Source organism: Cibotium barometz, chromosome 59, assembly GCF_041138505.1.
Source record: "Cibotium barometz isolate CiBa-2024 chromosome 59, ASM4113850v1, whole genome shotgun sequence".
Taxonomy (NCBI): Eukaryota; Viridiplantae; Streptophyta; class Polypodiopsida; order Cyatheales; family Cibotiaceae; genus Cibotium; species Cibotium barometz.
The window spans coordinates 36,624,163-36,645,957 of record NC_141104.1 but is presented as its reverse complement, the minus strand read 5'-3'; positions in this window follow the sequence as shown (position 1 = coordinate 36,645,957).

Here is a 21,795-nt window from a genome sequence, read left to right as displayed (position 1 = left end):
TTGTTCCCATGCTCCCATGCTCACAAGCCTAATGTGGGTTAGCCTCCTAGTATATGCACACATAATGTGTATATAACATAGCACACATAATGTACATATAACATACTTCCCCTCTCTTAAAACATTGCACTCTTGCAATGAAAAGAAGGAGAACTGCACTGAACAATCTCAATCAACTCCCAAGTCGAATTCCCTATCTTTCCACCTAATTTTAACCTCAGGGATTAGTCAACTACAAAGTTTCCTTTTCCCGAATTCAAGTACCTTATCAGGTTCATGTGGAACATAGGATAAATTTTTAACTTCAACGAGTTCTTGAGGAGTAACTATGTTATCCTCACCTCCCAGTTTCCCTTTCAACCTATTGATATGAAAGACTGGATGAACTCTAACATGTGGAGGTAGTTTTAAGTTCAAACGCAACCGTGCCAATTTGATGTATAACTCAAAAATGGACCACAATATCTAGGAGATAAATTCAAGCATTTTCCCATTGACAAAGTCTGAAAATATTTAGGAACATTAAAATAAACCAAGCTCTTGGTTCAAAAGACCGAGATGAGCATCTGCTACTATCAGCATAAAAGCGTACCCTATCTTGAGTATCTCCTCTCAGCATAAAAGCGTACCCTATCTTGAGCACTCCTGATAGAATCCCGAGCTTCGGTCAGCATTTAGTGTATATCACACAAGAAATCCCTCGATGCATCAAGATCGATTTCCTTAAGACCGACATCAATAGGTGCCCTGGGTTAATACCCATACATAAGTATGCACGGACAAAAACCAATAGCCGTATATTTAAAACTGTTATAGGCAAATTCCATCATTGGAAGATATTTTTTCCAATATGATGATTTTCTAGAGACATATGCATGAAGCATATACACTATAATCTGGTTCATACGCTCTTTTTACCCATCAAACTACTGCGGACGATCAAAGCAATTCACATTCAAAGTAGCTTCCTTGTTGTAAACCATTCGGAATAAAGTAGGAAAACATGGCATTATAACAGTAGAACCAGGGATTCATCGACGCCTCGACATACCCATATCTGTATCATATGGAATAATCGACGTCTCGAGTTACCCATATCAACATAGAGAGTCATCAGTGTCTTAATGAGTCACATATGTCCATCCGTAAACAATAAGGTTGACTATATAAATCACCTAAAGTGTCTTAATGAGTCACATATGTCCATCCGTAAACAATCAGGTTGACTATATAAATCACCTAAAGTACGAAACTAGAGACTATATAAATCACCTAAAGTGTCTTAATGAGTCACATATGTCCATCCGTAAACAATCAGGTTGACTATATAAATCACCTAAAGTATGAAACTAGAGAAAGAAATGCCAACAAAGGAAGAATCCAAATTTCTTTATCTGAACACAACAAGATAAACCTATTTGAACTGTAAAGAAAGAGATTTCAACAAGTGAAAATGCCGATGAGATTACCCTCATCAAAACATGCAGGCTACAGATAAAAGAAGTTTATCTAGAGAATGCCCCTTCTAGTGAATTTAAAAAATGAGATTTTCTTTGAATGTTGAGGACAACATGCTAAGTGATGTAAGCAAAGCAACGATCTTGAGCCCAAATTATCCCATAAGATAATATATGTGAGGGATCACTAGCGTCCCATACCACCATGATACCACCCATACATACCTTAACAATTTGAAAACTCCCTAGTATGTTGTCTAGGAAATATGAATAAAATCCGGTATAAAAGGAATAAGATGGCCTTATCTAGACTTTCACATACTAAAACCTGTCTCTATATACTTGAGACTACATTAAGGAATATCTCCTTCTAAGTACATCATTAGAAAAGAAATTGAATTATAGGCACCTTTCTAATGATAACTACCCAAAACACAATAAAGTTAGGGTAGAAAAATAACTCACCTAGATATATAAGCAACTAGGTATCTGAGTTGGAATATATACAAGAGTACAAGAAATATACTCCAAAATTACGTGCAAAAAACGAAGACAAATGCTACCTTCAAAGCACATGTAATTATTTAAAAGATCAAAAGATCCTTATAAAACCATGGATAAAAGCATAGAACTCCTCGAATCCATAAAGACCATAGTTGATTATTATAAAAATCAATGCATACCGTCTAATGGACATTAATCATGCCAAAAGAAGCATTAAAATTAGTGGCCAACTCATCAATCCCCGCCGGAGTATATGAACATTGTGTTGTTCAAATAAAACTCCAAAGTAAGAAAGTGAAACACATGTGTGTAGCACTCAATAAAAAACCCCTAGACACAAGTGATCTAGGCAGAACCAGATGAGTCCATATAAAACTTGGAAAACATCCAATAAAAATCAACCAAAACAAACCGATCAACTGACCCATGATAGAATTTGTCTTAGGCTTAAGAAATTAAGCACAATCCACACTTAAATAAGTGCAAAAAAAATTATCATGGAAAAGTGTCAAAGGTGAAACACACTTTGAACGCAAATTATAGCTATCAAAAGAAATTAAGGAACATGTCCAAAAAGAATGGTTAAACAATGGTAAAAAATCATGAATACATAATTTAGAATTAATCCAAACATAAATATCCATTCATACGAGATATAATCATATTAATAATATGCGAATAACCTGCATCTATCTAATGTCAGCACGAGAAAATGTACAACATTAATAACCCTCGAAAATATTAAATTCTCGAGAAAAAAGTTATCATGATTTTTTTCTAGTTTTCCCTAATTTTCTAGGGCCTCAAAATATGATAATTTTGAATTCCACCAAACCTATCTTATGGCATTCCAAACCTATATTTTTTCAGAAAATTTTTAGCAATTAAATTTGCCAAAATACCATTGATATTTTAAAAATACCAATTTTTAGGATCTCTAAAAATAATATCTAGATTATTCCTAATTTTTCCTGAGACTATCATCATTCACGAAATTTTCAATTCTGCGATAATTCTAAAATCCAATGAAAATTTATAATTTTAATGGATTTTTTAATTTTATGGATCAAAAAATATATTTTCAAGGAATTTGAATGGTCACGGGCGCCCGAATGGAAACAACACATGCCAAACACCAACCCCACATTTTTCCAAAATTTAAAATAACCTTTGTCTAATTTTCAACTAATTTTCAAGAATTTTTTAAAAATTTTAAATTACCTCGAACGCATTTAGAATACGAATGGTCAAAAAAATTCGGAATTCCAACAGTTTTCCTAGAATACAGAAAGCCAAAAGTTTTGGGAAAATGAAAAGACAAAAAAAATCGGAATGTGAAAGGTCAAAGGTTTTCGGAATACGGAAGGTCAAAAGTTTTTTTGGAATTCGGAAAGCCAAAAGGTTTTGGGAAAATGGAAAGCCAAAGGTTTTTTGGAAGATGAAAAGCCAAAAATTTTCAAGAAGAATTTTTCCAAAAAAACTTCAGAGATTTTTTCCTCAAATTTCACATTTTTGGCTTTTTTTCCAAGCTTCTTATTTGAAAAACCTCTAAAAGTTTTCTTTAAATAATAAAAAACTCATTTTTTTTAAAAAAGGCTTTTATTAAGCTTGTATGGATTTGACTTTTTAAGGGGGGGCGTTTTTTTTCCGCCGGCTGTGCAGCCCCCCTCCCTCCCGCCGCCTACGCGTAGAAGAAACTGAGGAGGAAGAAGATTCTCTCTTCACTCCTCTCCTCTCCACCTTCTCCAATACCTTCCCTCTCCACCCTCTCCTTCTCTGTTTAGAGAGGAGGCTGATTAAGTCTTAGTTAATCTGTTTTAATTAATCTTAATCATAATTAAACATTAATTATGATTAAGATTTTTTTAATCCCTTTTAAGAGAATTTCTCATGAAAAAAAGAAGGAAAAATCAAATTTGAGAGGCGGAGAGAACCCCACGCACACGGGAGAGCAATTCATGCATCAACACACTGTCCCCTACTGAATTTGAGTAGAAAATTGACAGAAATTTGATCGCATTCCCATGGAAAAAACCTGGAAAAATGTATAAAAATATAATTTTAATCATAAAAATGCCCAAAAAATTCCTAAAATTTTAGAAAAAATTTCTAAAATTTCTAGAAATTCAAGGCATCCATTCTACCAAAAAGATCCACCATAAAATATGTGTTTTTTTTGTAAAAAAATCCATTGATGCTTGATTTTAACCATAAAAAATAGAAAAAAATAGCATTAAACTCACGGAATTCCCCCGCAACGTCGATTTGTCCATTGAATTGTAGTAACACATGTTCCAATCACCATATTGATGATCCACGTGCAATTCATCAACACAAATAAACAAAATAAAATTTTTATTAGTAAATATTAAAATTTACTAAAAAAATTAACAACAATTAAATAGAGATTTCTCTGATACCATCGTTAAAACCCTAAGATCTCTCTAGATAATTGTTATGCATAAACATGCATAAATCAGGCATAAACTCAACCACCCAACCACCCCCTAGCCCAAGGGATGCACACATGAATTATAAATGAAATACATCATGACTCTACCTTGATGTCCCATACCATCAAGAGGTATAACTCCAATCCAATAGCATGTTGCTATAGTGTGAAATGGTAGATGAGTAGATATGGACCTCTACACAAGAGACCATAGCATAAGCCTCCCAACCCCCAAGCTCTCTTGAGTGTGCCCCAGCCCCCAAGCTCTCTTGAGTGTGCCCCATGCCCTTATTATATAGGAGGGCCCTCAAGTGACTCTTGACTTTCCATTTCCCATGTGTGACCCTTGGATGCTTGACCCTAACCTTAACCCTTAAGGTTTGTCCTAACCCATGCTCCACTAGAGCTTGTTCCCATGCTCCCATGCTCACAAGCCTAATATGGGTTAGCCTCCTAGTATATGCACACATAATGTGTATATAACATAGCACACATAATGTACATATAACAGTGATCCTGTGATAGAAGAAACACCAGCAAAGAGACTCTTTGACTTCCTACAGCTTGTAGGTGTAGAAAATTTATTTGATAGGGAATCTTTCAATGTTAGATTTTAAGGAATAAGATGGCCTTATCCAGACTTTCACATACTAAAACCTGTCTCTATATACTTGAGACTACATTAAGAAATAACTCCTTCTGAGTACATCATTAGAAAAGAAATTGAATTATTGGCGCCTTTCTAATGATAACTACCCAAAACACAATAAAGTTAGGGTAGAAAAATAACTCACCTAGATATATAAGCAACTAGGTATCCGAGTTGGAATATGTACAAGAGTACAAGAAATATACTCCAAAATTATGTGCAAAAAATGAAGGCAAATGCTACCTTCAAAGCACATGTAATTATTTAAAAGGTCAAAAGATCCTTATACAACCATGGATAAAAGCATAGAAGCTCCTCGAATCCATAAAGACCATAGTTGATTATAAAAATCAATGCATACCGTATAATGGACATTAATCATGCCAAAGAAGCATTAAAATTGGTGGCCAACTCATCAATCCCCGCCGGAGTATATGAACATTGTGTTGTTCAAATAAAACTCCAAAGTAATAAAGTGAAACACCTGTGTGTAGCACTCAATAAAAAACCCCTAGACACAAGTGATCTAGGCAGAACCAGATGAGTCCATATAAAACTTGGAAAACATCCAATAAAAATCCACCAAAACAAACCGATCAACTGACCCATGATAGAATTTGTCTTAGGCTTAAGAAATTAAGCACAATCCACACTTAAATAAGTGCAAAATAAATTATCATGGAAAAGTGTCAAAGGTGAAACACACTTTGAATGCAAATTATAGCCATCAAAAGAAATTAAGGAACATGTCCAAAAAGAATGGCTTATAAACAATGGTAAAAAATCATGAATATATCATTTAGAATTAGTCCAAACATAAATATCCATTAATACGAGATATAATTGTATTAATAATATGCGAATAACTCGCATCTATCTAATGTTAGCACGAGAAAATGTACTTCAACATTAAATAACCCTCGAAAATATTAAATTCTTGAGAAAAAGAATTATCACGATTTTTTTCTAATTTTCCTTAATTTTCTAGGGCCTCAAAATATGATAATTTTGAATTCCACCAAACTTATCTTATGGCATTCCAAACCTATATTTTTTCAGAAAATTTTTAGCAATTAAATTTGCCAAAATACCATTGATATTTTAAAAATACCAATTTTAGGATCTCTAAAAATAATATCTAGAATATTCCTAATTTTTCTTGAGAATCCCATCGTTCATGAAATTTCCAATTCCGCCCGACAATTCTAAAATCCAATGAAAATTATAATTTTAATGGATTTTTTAATTTTATGGGTCAAAAAATATATTTTCAAGGAATTTAAATGGTCACGGGCCTGAATGGACACACCACATGCCAAACACCAACCCCACATTTTGCCAAAATTTAAAATAACCTTTGTCTAATTTTCAATTAATTTTCATGAATTTTTTGAAATTTTTAAATTACCTCGAACGCATTTAGAATACGAACGGTCAAAAAAATTCGGAATTCCAACGGTTTTCCCAGAATACGGAAAGCCAAAAGTTTTGGGAAAATGAAAAGACAAAAAAAATCGGAATGTGAAAGGTCAAAGGTTTCCGGAATACGGAAAGTCAAAAGTTTTTCCGGAATTCGGAAAGCCAAAAGGTTTCAGGAAAATGGAAAGCCAAAGGTTTTCCGGAAGATGAAAAGCCAAAAAGTTTCAAGAAGAATTTTTCCAAAAAAATTTCAAAGATTTTTTCCTCAAATTTCACATTTTCTTGCTTTTTTTCCAAGCTTCTTATTTGAAAAATCTCCAAAAGTTTTTTTAAATAATAAAAATCTCTTTTTTTAAAAAAATAAAAAAAGATTTTATTAAGCTTATATGGATTTGATTTTTTTAGGGGAGGCATTTTTTTTCCGCCGGCTGCTGCTACACAGCCCCCCCTCCCTCCCGCCGCCTACGCGTAGAAGAAACTGAGGAGGAAGAAGATTCTCTCTTCACTCCTCTCCTCTCCACCTTCTCCAATACCTTCCCTCTCTACCCTCTCCTTGTCTGTTTAGAGAGGAGACTGATTAAGTCTCCAATACCTTCCCTCTCCACCCTCTCCTTGTCTGTTTAGAGAGGAGACTGATTAAGTCTTCATTAATCTATTTTAATTAGTCTTAATCATAATTAAATATTAATTATGATTAAGATTTTTTTAAATCCCTTTTAAGAGAATTTCTCATGGAAAAAAGAAGAAAAAATCAGATTTGAGAGGCGGAGAGGACCCCACGCACACGGGAGAGCAATTCATGCATCAACACACTGTCCCCTACTAAATTTTGAGTAGAAAATCGACAGAAATTTGATCGCATTCCCGTGGAAAAAACCCGAAAAAAATGTATAAAAATATATTTTTAATCATAAAAATGCTCAAAAATTTCCTAAAAAATTAGGAAAAATTTCTAAAAATTCTAGAAATTCAAGGAATCCATTCTATCAAAAATATCCACCATAAAATATGTGTTATTTTTGTAAAAAAATCCATTGATGCTTGATTTTAACCATAAAAAATAGAGAAAAATAGCATTAAACTCACGGAATTCCTCCGCAACGTCGATTCGTCCATTGAATTGTAGTAACACATGTTCCAATCACCATATCGATGATCCACGTGTAATTCATCAACACAAATCAACAAAATAACTTTTTATTAGTAAATATTAAAATTTACTAAAAAAAATCAACAACAATTAAATAGAGATTGCTCTGATACCATCGTTAAAACCCTAAGATCTCTCTAGATAATTGTTATGCATAAACATGCATAAATCGGGCATAAACTTAACCACCCAACCACCCCCGAGCCCAAGGGATGCACACATGAATTATAAATGAAATACATCATGACTCTACCTTGATGTCCCATACCATCAAGAGGTATAACTCCAATCCAATAGCATGTAGCTAAAGTGTGAAATGGTAGATGAGTAGATATGGACCTCTACACAAGAGACCATAGCATAAACCTCCCAGTCCCCAAGCTCTCTTGAGTGTGCCCCATGCCCCTATTATATAGGAGGGTCCTCAAGTGACTCTTGACTTTCCATTTCCCATGTGTGACCCTTGGATGCTTGACCCTAACCTTAACCCTTAGGTTAGTACTAACCCATGCTCCACTAGAGCTTGTTCCCATGCTCCCATGCTCACAAGCCTAATGTGGGTTAGCCTCCTAGTATATGCACACATAATGTGTATATAACATAGCACACATAATGTACATATAACAGTGATCCTGTGATAGAAGAAACACCAGCAAAGAGACTCTTTGACTTCCTATAGCTTGTAGGTACAGAAAATTTATTTGGTAGGGAATCTTTCAATGTTAGATTTGAAGTGAGTTCAGTGATTGATCACTTCAAGGACAGTTATTATGAAGAGCAAATGCAAGCTTTTTCTTCATTGACAAATGATAGTGGAATTCTTATTGAAGGTGTGAGGTTTAATCATCTCAGCATGTTGTCACATACAACTTCAGAAAAGGGCAGATTGTAGTAAAAGTATGACCTACTTCTTGACCATGTGAAGGTCACTATATGGAGAATTGCACATTACATAATAGTAGGAGATGCAAGCTTCTTTAGCATCATATGGCTTTTGTTTTCTATCTTCATGTAAAATCAAGAATTGAAGATGCTAGAAGAAGTAGCCTTGAGAGTTCTAGTGTCTAGCATGTAGGATTTCTAGGGGAAATTCAGAATCAAGAAGAAATTCATAATGTAAAATGGTCATGGATAAAGAGGAAGAAGCAATAATGATCAGGGATTTAAATGATACAAATTTTAAGCCAAGTTTAATTCTTCCAAAAGAAAAGGATGTTTATATAGGGGATTTAGAGAAGGAGATACTTGTGCCATTCCTACTATCCTTCCCACTAAAGGACAATAAGAGTTTTGTACTACTAACAGATATCCAAAAGCTGTTGAATATAAGGGAGGACTATTGTATTGGTTTAATTGAAGGCATTGATTTAATTGAAGATGGATGTAAAGCTGCATTAGATTTTTTAGATCCAACTACCACCACTGATGAGTTTTTTAATGTTTGATATACAGAAGCAGCAGGTGATAATTTTATCAGTGCACCAAAAGCTATAGAATTGTGCATAAAAAAGCTAGAAAAACAAGAAGACCCTTTTCCCACCGAGAAAGAATTTGAAGCTATTCAAGATAGCATGAGAATCTCTAAAACGAGAAAAGAGCAACCTGCTGAAATATACAAGTGAATAAGGTGTGTGCAAGAACAAGCCCTTGTCTAGAGGCTGTAAAAGAGAATCTGTAAATTTGAGAGAAGCTATGAAAAGGTGAGAAGTATCTACTGGGAGAGAATAAACTGGGAAGAGGTGGAGAGAATCAAGCAAAAGAGGTGGAGTGAATCAAGGAGAAATCAGTGGGATTGGATGCTTGGATGTAAACTCTATAAATTGAGGCATTGGCCTAATGAGAATTTTTTGGTTTTTGATTATCCAGGCCTACATTAAGCTAGCAGTTAATTACTCACTAATCACATGTTAATTATCATCTAATCTCTCGACATCAGCAAACTTCATGGAGGCTCCTAAGGAAGTGGCAATTAATTACTCATCACTAATCAATTAATTACTCATGAATTATCATCTAATCTCTTTGTTAATTACTCATGACTAATCACATGTTAATCATCATCTAATCTCTTTGTTAATGATGTTGATTCTAGCATTTGATCCACCATAGCTCATCACATTGCTGTAATTTTAACACAACCAAGGATTCCATGCTCAGAAGAAGAGATGCCTCTCCAGAAGGGTCAGTTGACTTGTGGGAGGATGATAATTCCTAGAATATGGTAGGAAGTCCTCTTTTCATGCTTTGAATGAAATTATTTTATGTGTATGTTGATATGGGTAACTCGAGACGTCGATTATTCCATATGATGCAGATATGGGTATGTCGAGGCGTCGATGAATCCCTGGTTCTGCTGTTATAATGCCATGTTTTCCTGCTTTATTCCGAATGGTTTACAACAAGGAAGCTACTTTGAATGTGAATTGCTTTGATTGTCCGTAGTAGTTTGATGGGCAAAAAGAGCGTATGAACCAGATTATAGTGTATATGCTTCATGCATATGTCTCTAGAAAATCATCATATTGGAAAAAATATCTTCCAATGATGGAATTTGCCTATAACAGTTTTAAATATACGGCTATTGGTTTTTGTCCGTGCATACTTATGTATGGGTATTAACTCAGGGCACCTATTGATGTCGGTCTTAAGGAAATCGATCCTGATGCATCGAGGGATTTCTTGTGTGATATACAGGAAATGCTGACCGAAGCTTGGGATTCTATCAGGAGTGCTCAAGATAGGGTACGCTTTTATGCTGATAGGAGATACTCAAGATAGGGTACACTTTTATGCTGATAGGAGATGCTCATCTCGGTCTTTTGAACCAAGAGCGTTGGTTTATTTTAATGTTCCTAAATATTTTCAGACTTTGTCAATGGGAAAATGCTCTTTATCTCCTAGATATTGTGGTCCATTTTTGAGTTATACATCAAATTGACACGGTTGCGTTTGAACTTAAAACTACCTCCACATGTTAGAGTTCATCCAGTCTTTCATATCAATAGGCTGAAAGGGAAACTGGGAGGTGAGGATAACATAGTTACTCCTCAAGAACTCGTTGAAGTTAAAAATTTATTCTATGTTCCACATGAACCTGATAAGGTACTTGAATTCAGGAAAAGGAAACTTTGTAGTTGACTAATCCCTGAGGTTAAAATTAGGTGGAAAGATAGGGAATTCAACTTGGGAGTCGATTGAGATTGTTCAGTGCAGTTCTCCTTCTTTTCATTGCAAGAGTGCAATGTTTTGAGAGAGGGGAAGTATGTTATATGTACATTATGTGTGCTATGTTATCTACACATTATGTGTGCATATACTAGGAGGCTAACCCACATTAGGCTTGTGAGCATGGGAGCATGGGAACAAGCTCTAGTGGAGCATGGGTTAGGACAAACCTTAAGGATTAAGGTTAGGGTCAGGCATCCAAGGGTCACACATGGGAAATGGAAAGTCAAGAGTCACTTGAGCCCCTCCTATATAATAGGGGCATGGGGCACACTCAAGAGAGCTTGGGGGCTGGGAGGCTTATGCTATGGTCTCTTGTGTAGAGGTCCATATCTACTCATCTACCATTTCACACTATAGCTACATACTATAGCTACATGCTATTGGATTGGAGTTATACCTCTTGATGGTATGGGACATCAAGGTAGAGTCATGATGTATTTCATTTATAATTCATGTGTGCATCCCTTGGGCTCGGGGGTGGTTGGGTGGTTGAGTTTATGCCTGATTTATGCATGTTTATGCATAACAATTATCTAGAGAGATCTTAGGGTTTTAACAATCACCTTCATCACCTCAAGCCATCTCTGTGCAATTAACAACCCTGGAATGATGTATCTTAGGAGCACATAATAGAAACTAAGGGTTGTACAACCAAGAAGAAAATATGAGACTTGGGGGCAGCTGGAGGAAGATGGGTTATATAATAAGAAATTCCAAGGTTTGGAGCATAGATTGAAGGTAATAAAGACAACGCGATATGGGAAATCCACTTTGGTTGTATTGATCTTATTGTCGCACCATGTTTCAACTAGGGGAAAACTTCTATGGTGGGGCAATATCAGGGGGTTAAGGCGTAGCACAAGGAGCTAGGGTAGCTTAGGGGGCTGGGGTAGCTGAAGGGGCTGGGGCAACTCAATTTTAGAAAGAAAAATGGGGATAAATCATAAGTTGGAAAGATAATGTGATGGATACAAAATCCAGTGTGAGGAGATGGATGCTCTCACGTTGTCTTTCCTAGGCTAGCAGATAGGGCAACCGATGCTATCTCAAGGGGATGAGAGGCAAGTTAGGGTGTTGGGGCATCTCAGGGGGCCACTCAAAGCAAGCTCAGTGAACTACAAGGAAGGGGGGGAAGACACGCATAGGGGACTGCAAGGGCAGGTCAAGGGGCATGGCAGGGGATCACATGATGCCACGTGGCAATCGTATGGATGCCACATGTCCATGCCAACCCATCCACATGTGCAAAACCACATGTCATCGTGCGATCACACATGTGAAGCCACATGCGAATGTACAGTCACATGTGTGAGTTTCACGTGTGAGGCTGTCACATGTGTGCATACACGTATGCATTAATTCTCACACAAGTGGATACATGTGTCACCATACAGTTCGGTATTCCATACGCCATGTGGCATACCGTGTGTGCATAGGTGTCCTTTACCCCAGGTCCTCCTATTGGTCTTCACCCAGACCTGTTGTGCATCTTTACCACCCCAGCTCTAGTGGTGTTCTTTACCCCAGCTCAGTGGTGTCTTGCGAAGCTTGTCCCAAGGGAATATCAATATGATAATCACAGATCAAAGTCTCTATGCATTTATATTACTTTTGCAATGCTTGTTCCTCCCACCTGCTCACACATTTTATGCTTGTTCCTCCCACCTGCTCACACATTTTATGCACATGAAGAGTCTATCAGAGAACTAGGAGCCGCCTGTTACTACTATGGTGGGAAAGTAGTAAATTTGGCTGGATATTAGTTTCTCAAGAGGCTTCCCCAAAAGAAGACACCCCAGTGTTGTAGTAGCTGGCACTCTAGTGTGTAATGTTTCAAATATAGCCAACTTTGCAAGGGAGGGTAGGATTTGCAACAACTAGTAACATATGAGAGTGAAATGATAGCCCACTATCTTAGGAATGCTTAAATTAGGAAAGACGATGTGATTACGTTGATCCAATTACACCCATCATGATATATTGCACCTGCTTTCCATTGTTGCTTGTGCCTCCCACTAGACTCTCTATGTAGCCAAATTGCCTGTTTCTAGGCAATTGAATTTCTTGTACAATTGTTTTTACTTTTCATGTCTAAAGATATAGTATGTACATATAATGTTCTACTATATTTGAGTCCAAAATGAAGAAATTTCTTATATGAGGTCATATTTGATTATGTGTTGGATTGACAGCTTACCTTAGATGGCTAGAACAAAGAAAATAGTAAGGAGGGTCAACTGGACCAAGTTTAGGGTCGTCCAGAAGAGAAAGCAAGTGAAAGTGCATTGTCAAAGGAAAAGTTGAAAAAGAGAATCAATCAGCATGTGAATGCCGTGAGAGAGATAAGAAAAGCCCAAAAAATGTCGAGTTACTCATACCCAAGCTTACCTTCATGAGCGTTTTGAGATAGATTTATGATGAATGGAAGCTTGGGATGAGATCGGCTGGCAATGCAATATGTGCCTTTAAGGAGGCTATAGAAGATTTCATTATAGACTTCTTTCTTGATAGTTACATTTGTTTTGCCCATGTGCATAGGGTCAATATTATGAACAAAGACATGCACACCTTTAGGCTAATAAGATACAGATTTGAGAAGTTATTGCATCCTATCCCCAAGGCATTCAATATTTTGAATGTCCCACCAGCTAGAAAACCTAAGGATGTAGGTATTAAGATTGAGGATGTTACCCATGATAGGGATACTAGGACTGCAGATCAAATAAAGATTGAGAAGGGCAAAGAAAAGATGGTTGTTGAGGAAGAAGGAGGGTTGATGAAGAGACAATAATGGGAGATGAGTTGATACACATTGAAGAGAAAAATCTACAAGATTTAAAGAATGTACCTGGATAACTTATTGTTCATGTGAAAGATTTTGTTGATGGTGCAAAGTATCTTGATATAGCACCTTCAGACATGTATACACTGTTAGAGAGAAATCGAGACGTAAATGATGTTGTGATCTTGATATCTCTCAAAGTATGTAAGTTATCTTTCTTGAAAGTTTATCTACTAACTTGTTTTTTCAAGATAACTACCTAATTTATCCTCTTATTGTTTTTTGTAGGCTTCTTTTGTCCACCCTACCCCTAGAGGCCTATTTTGCTATTTTTTTTTAATGGACCCCATAGACTCTATTTATGTAAGAGAAACAAACACCAATTTTGCAAGGCTGGAAGCATGATTGAGGAGATGCGACATTGAAAAGGTGCAATATATAATTGTATCTTATAATGACAAGTAAACATTTTATTTTAAATATGTTTTACTTTGTTTTATGTCTTTTTATACATCTCTAACATTTTTTTCTTTTCTCTATTTTGTAGGAGCCATTGGAGTGTAATTATAATTGATATCAAGAAAAGAAAGAATATTTCTTGAATTCCATGCTTGGTATGCATGAAAAAGCCAAATTGTAAGTTTTTAATTTTGATAGAGATTGTGTTTAAGATTCAATGTGTATTAGATTGAATAACTTAAGTGGTTTGTTATTTTGCAGGGAATCTAAACGCATAATAAGCACATTAGGAACACTCCATTCTCCACTCCTCAAAAATACAACTCCACATCAGTTCTTCATTTTGCCTATAAGCTATAATAACATAGTGTCCATAGAGGCCTTGGCCTCTTTTCATTTCTTGGTGGGCTTGGACTCCGATTTCTTGGATGTTTTCTTTGACTTGCCCTCTTTTTCATTGGATTGTTTCTGTTTTCGAGAAGCCTTTCCCTTCTCCATGTCCGTCATTTTCTTCTTCCCGAATTTCAATGGAGACATCATAGGTCCTTTCCTTTTCAATGGCTTCTTTGCCATCACAGGTGGGATTGATCGTGGTGGTGGTGAATCTGGATTTGTGGGAAGATTCACACGATTGTTGATCATTAATTTGATCACCTTTTCTCTCACCCACCAAATGTATGTGCCTATATAACATGAAGTTGTGAACTACAAAAATCATGACCAAAACCTTAGTATATACTAGGATATAAAAGTTTAAGAAAAATATTTTAATTTTTTACAACTCTTTTTTATGCGTCTATCGAAAATACTCACGGCTACTCTTTTTGATGTCTACAGGAAATTTTGATTGCATATATCTCCATGTGTTTGTGAGACCACTCTCCATCCACATGAGCTGCCATCAATTTGTAATGTAACCTATAGCAATGATAGTTCTTGTTTATAATTTTAACTAAAGCTTTATATTAAAAACTTAAAAGTTATCAATTATGACCCTCCAAAGTAGATAGTTTTCTGTTCTCATACATTGTAACCAACCAACTTGTATAGATACTACCATTCTAATGAATATATTGTTTCTCATTTTACATTGGTTATCTTATATCTTGGGAAGGCCCATTTCTTGCATCGAGACTCCGTTTTAAAATTGTGCCACCATGATGGAGCTCTTCCTAGGCGGGAATTTCCTTTGTATTGAAGCACAAGGTTTTCGAAATGCGTCCGCACATACAAGACTGCACGCAAACGAGTGCAAGTATAAAGTCGAGTTCATTGTTCCATTCATTCAGTTTAGAAGTGTCAATGTAGCAAGGAGGTACCTTTGAACAAAATCAAGGACATCATGTATTAGAGTGCTTATAATTGGTAACAACAATAATAGAATTTATTGAAATAAAACACAATGTTTTCTTGTTTAGTTGGATTATCCCTCTGGTTGGCTGCATTGTTCTCAATTGCACTAGTATTGCTACTAATGCCTAATGCCTATAGTGCTTGCTTTTCCTTGTAAAAATTGTTTTCCTCCAATTTACTAATCAAAATGAGAAAATGAAACCATAGGCAATATTAAAAAAATTAGGAGAAAAATTCCTATGGATGGAAATCTAGCCCAACCATTCTTCCCATCGGTGCATAGAAACAAGGCGCTCAAGGACAATCGTGATCGATACTAAAAGATTCAACAAAATGACCTCTTTGTCGTCTCGCTCCAAGTTCCTCGTGTAAATGGTTTGAACTCAATTAATTAATGGAGGTGATTGTCCAAGGTTGAGAAAAAGATTGGTCCGCCTGACTAAGGTTCAAAAACGGAAAAACGATGACATTTCAAGTTTAGATTACAATTTCTTCGATGTGCATTTCTTGCCATCGGTGGGTTGAGTGCGATAACCAAAATATGGGCAGTCATTGGGATTCTTAATCGACTTTGCAGGCCCACTCTTGACTATGGTTCCTTAGTCGAGAGGGGCCTACAAAGCTGTTTAAAACTTTTAGCAACCACGCACATTTTGGTTCTCGCAATCAACACACCCATGGTAAGAAATGCACTGGAAATGCACCTCGAGAAAACCACAATCTAAACTTGAAACGTCATCGTTTCTCCACGTCTTACGGACCAATCTGTTTATCAACCGTGGAAAGTCACTTCCTTTACATAATTGATTTCTTTTTTTACTCATTGTTTGTAGGCCCCTATTAGGGGCAATTTGATAACAAAAAAAAACTTGTTGACATGTTTATAAAGCATTTGGATCATGTGTTGACAAAGGGAAACGTAGAGGTAGAATCCATCCTTGAATTATCCTAGTAGGGTAGCCAACGGGCTCTTGCCCGAGTGCCAGTTAGCTTGCGGCCCCTACGCTTCCCTTACCAAACGTTAAACCTTAGTGTGACCTCTCGTGGAATAAAACGGTAAATCACCAACGTCTCTAGTGCCCAGTCCACGTCTGCCACGAGGCCTCACTGAGACTACATGGCAAACGCAGAAGAGAGAAAACTAGAGTAGACGTGTGTGTATACGAGAGGAACTACGGGGGGAGTGTGTGTGTGTGTTTCTGCGCGTGTGTGTGCGTGTGTGTGTGTGTGTGTGTGAGAGAGAGAGAGAGAGAGAGAGAGATTGATTTATTTACACAGACGATTGCTCCTTATATGTGTCGAATAATGCGACTCCTGCATTAATGTAAGTTACGTTGTTGCACGACCGTCTGACTCCCCTTAGTGAAACGACTGTTTGCATCCCCTTCATTTGACAAGCTTATTTAATTACGAAGAAATGAAAACCACTCCGTGTTACTAAAATTTGATTGTGTACTATTATTAAAAGTCTCGAGAAAGATATTTATTTCAAGATCTTACAAAACCCGGATCATCAACTACTACACAAAACCTTCTACGACCTAGTCCTTATTACTAAAATTTGATTGCATTGACTCAATTACTATCATTAAAAGTTTTAAAAGAGCAGTTCAAAGATCTTTATTCAATTAATGAAATGTCTCATATACATTTATAAAACATCAACTTGTATGGACCACACAAGTCCTAAGTGTCAACCTTGCCCATAGTCTCTGCATCTACGAAACATGATTGCACATATTTTGTGCACTTTTGGGTCGAATACACATGGTATTTTGATAGACGAAGAGTGAGAAGAAGATGTGGGAGCCTGCCTGGGGGGCCATGGTGTTTGTGTGCAAGCGATGGAGGGTGGATAAAGAAAAACTTAGTTAAAATAAAGAAAAATGGGAAGAAAATTCCAACAAAGTTTTGGTCTAAAAACCTCCATAAAGGGAAAAAAACCCGGTGGGAGAATAATTGCACTTGAGTGCTCAAACTTTACTCATATACCCATCTTAAGCATTGTCTATTGATATCTCATGTATATAATTTATTATTGAAAACAACTAAATTGTGTGGCAATCTCTGCCATTGGTTTTGATTCTATGCAATTTTTGTGCTTGGTTTGAAGCAACGAGACTACATAATGAGTGTGTCAAAGGGTGGGATACCCTAAAATGCACACATAGTGATCCTTCCGTAGAAAAGACCATATTAGATAATTTGGGTGAATGGAGACATTTTGGGAATTTGAAATTGGATGAATATCATTAAATTTGGGTAAATTTCTACAACTTTGAGAGATTGAATGATCAAGCAGCGGATGGTTTTCTTCACACCATTGAGGGGTACAATGAATTTTAATACAAATTGATAATCACACAAATGGGTGGTGTTTATAAACACCTTTTAATATATGTTCTCCCACGGCTTTACAATGCTTCCCTCCACCAGTAATAAAATTAGTGAAAGACCTTTTTTCAAAATATGTACTAGAAGTTATCTAGAATTTGAGAAATGTAAATGTAAGAACACATTACCAGATACGCCATTCGATTTACATGTCTCCATTGCTAAGCAAGCCTTCTGGGAATTTGAGATTGGATGAATTTCATTAAATATGGGTGAAATTCTACAACTTTGGGAGATTGAATGATCAAACAACGGATCATTTTCTTCACACCATTTAGGGATACAATGGATTTTAATACAGGTTGATAATCACACAAATGGGTGGTGTTTTTATAAACACCATTTAATATATGTTATCCTAGGGGATTACAATGCTTTCCTCGCACTAACAATAAAATCAATGAAAGACTATTTTTTCCAAAATGTGTACAAGAATTATGTATAATTTGAGCCGAACCTTGCCCATAGTCTCTACAACTAGGAAACATGATTGCACATATTTTGTGCGTTCTGAGTCGAATACAAATGCTATTTTGATAGACGAAGAGTGAGAAGAAGATGTGGGAGCTTGCCTGGGTGCCATGGTGTTTGTGTGCAAGCGATGGAGGGTGGATATTGATTGGCTCCCTCTAAGTGAGAGTTTTGGCAGCATAACAACGTAAAAAGGCCCTTGGGAGATTTTTGTGGGAGCCGATGTGCTCAACCAATGATGGCCACATGGCACGGCATGTAGAGCTCAACCTCTCTTCCAAGGGAAATACCCAAAAACTCAAAAAAAAGAGGAAAAATTTTAGAATTCCTAATGTTTCTCTCCCTAACAGATCACCACTACGATCGTAAGGGTAGGTTGCAAAGTGTAAGGGAAGCAAGGTAGCAAGTATGTCTAGGTAGAAAAGGGGTAGCAGATTTTAGTGATTTTCTATGTTAAACTTGTTGTCCTTAGATCTTTGGCACGCTCCTCTCATGTACTTGGACCTCATTCCATTTCTTTTTTGCAATTTTGCCCAATTTTTGCAGTAGACTCTGATTCTTTCACTTGTTCACATCTCATGGCTATTTTTAGCCTTTTACTTGTTAGGGTGGTGTATTTACAAATGGATGTGATGTATGACACCATTTAGTTAAGAAAAAGTAAAAAAAATAGTTAGAAAAAATTAAAACTTAGTTAAAATAAAGAAAAATGGGAAGAAAATTCCAACAAAGTTTTGGTCTAAAAACCTCGATAAAGGAAAAAAAACCTGGTGGGAGAATAATTGCACTTCAATTTGTGCTCAAACTTTACCCATATACGGTCCATCTTAAGCATTGTCTATTGATATCTCATGTATATACTTTATTATTGAAAACAACTAAATTGTGGCAATCTTTGCCATTGGTTTTGATTCTATGCAATTTTTGTGCTTGGTTTGAAGCAACGAGACTACATAATGCGTGTGTCAAAGGATGGGATACCCTAAAATGCACACATAGTGATCCTTCCGTAGAAAAGACCATATCATATAATTTGGGTGAATGGAGACATTTTGGGAGTTTGAAATTAGATGAACTTCATTAAATTTGGGTAAATTTTTACAACTTTGAGAGATTGAATGATCAAGCAGCGGATGGTTTTCTTCACACCATTGAGGGGTATAATGGATTTTAACACAAGTTGATAATCACACAAATGGGTGGTGTTTATAAACACCTTTTAACATATGTTCTCCCTAGGGCTTTACAATGCTTTCCTCCACCAGTAATAAAATCAATGAAAGACTTTTTTTCAAAATATGTACTAGAAATTTTGTAGAATTTGAGAAATGTAAATGTAAGAACACATTAACAGATAAGCCATTCAATTTGCATGTCTCCATTGCTAACCAAGCCTTCTGGGAATTTGAGATTGGATGAATTTCATTAAATTTGGGTGAAATTCTACAACTCTGGGAGATTGAATGATCAAACAACGGATTGTTTTCTTCACACAATTTAGGGGTAAAATTACAAGTTGATAAAATCACACAAATGGGTGGCGTTTATAAACACCATTTAATATATGTTATCCCAGGGGATTACAATGCTTTCCTTGCACTAACAATAAAATCACTAAAAGACCTTTTTTTACAAAATGTGTACAGGAATTATGTATAATTTGAGAAATGTAAACTTAAGAACATATTACTAGATAAGTCATTCGATTTTCAAGTCTCCATTGCTAAGCAAGCCTTCTTGTGCTTTTGTATGCACGTTTTGAGGAATCTTAATCCTCTTAGTACTTGTGACTTTTGACATCCATGACCATACAACTGTATCAACACATGTTCTCAAACTCGGGGATCCTTCTTATTCTCCACCCAAAACTTGCTCCAACAATCCTCATAGACTTGTCCATCACTTAGTCCTTTTTTCTTAGCACAAGGTGCCCAATATTGAATTAGTACTTTATTGAAATTAGGTGATGTTGCATCTATCTTAATTTCCGATTGGCCAACACCAAGCCATATACGATAAGCTGGATCAAATGGCCTCACGAAGACAAAGTTTCCTTTCTTAACATCTATCATGGGGCTAAACTCTTCCCTTGTCTTACCACTTAAAGGATCGCAATCTCGAGGGGGGGGATCACTATGTATAAACTCTATATATCACATGCCTATTTGTAAAACCCCTTATCTATGAATTTCTTATGAATAAATCACACCCTTTTTCTATTCAACCTTTGAATACCCCCTTTAAATGGTACCCTTATGTACATAAAAAATGTGCAAAAAAAGGGATTTAAAAAATCCGTTCTGTTGAATCCACGTGCTACACTTACATATTTATGAGTGACCCCCCCCCCCCCCCGCGCTTGAGATCACAATAGTGATTGTTCCATTCCTCATAGCGTATGAACTCATTATTGTGTCTATCGAAGTTATCCACATAATCTGGCAATTATGTCTTTGGCCAAAAATTTGAGTACACACTTTCCTCTGATAAAATTGGATCTCAAGTTCCTCTAGTATATTAATCTATGATTGGTCTAATATAGGTTTCATATGATGTCTCACCCCTTCTATGTACACACTTCTCCCAAAACCTAATGTAGTCCTTTATACTTGCCATTACTTGCAAGTGATCCCTTACAAATTCAGCCATTGATAGCATGCCTAGAAGTGGCCGTCTATCAAAATATTTCTTCCAAAACTCAATGCCTCCTTCTCTAGGCATCCAATCAGGTGAATTGTGATGCACTTTGTATTGCATCATTGATTTTTCTTCAAGCATGAAGAAACAAAATTGCAATGGTTTAGAATGACCCACAAGCATAATATATTGCCCATCATTAAGATAACCGTCAATGAAACTCTTGAAGTTAGGGATCCTTTTAAGAAGAAATGGTGCTGGTTTGGATTCAGAGGAGCATCTAAATGTATCCATTAGATGTGGGAATGTGAATGTTTGACCCACTCTCAATTTCTTAGATAACCTGTTAAACATTGCATCAATGTCCTCATGTGTGTGCGCCCTACCATCAAGAAGCCTAATTGAATTGTCTTGAAGATATCTCTTGCAACAAGTAGAGAAAGGTATGCAAATAGGTACCAATTTTTATTCTCTGATGCACAATTATCTAGTTGTATCAAACAAGTTCTTTGGCAATTTACGAAACGAGGAGGTAGTGCTTATTATAGTATCTATAGTAGAAGTCATGGCATTTATATCCCCTGAGTTTGCATTAGTGACACCTTCCTGTAATAAAACTACAGACTCACCACTCTGGAGAGGTTCCTTACCTTCTGAAGTATAATGACGATCCAAGGCACTTCTTGAGTTTAGAACATTTAGTAATGGAACATTGTTGCTTTCTTGGACCCCATGAGTAACTAGGTCCCCAATTGCATGCATGTCCATCCTCTCCAAGTTGCGCAAAAACCATGTAAGGGAGCCAACTGTGAGATTTGGATCTAAGGGCCACAAACCATT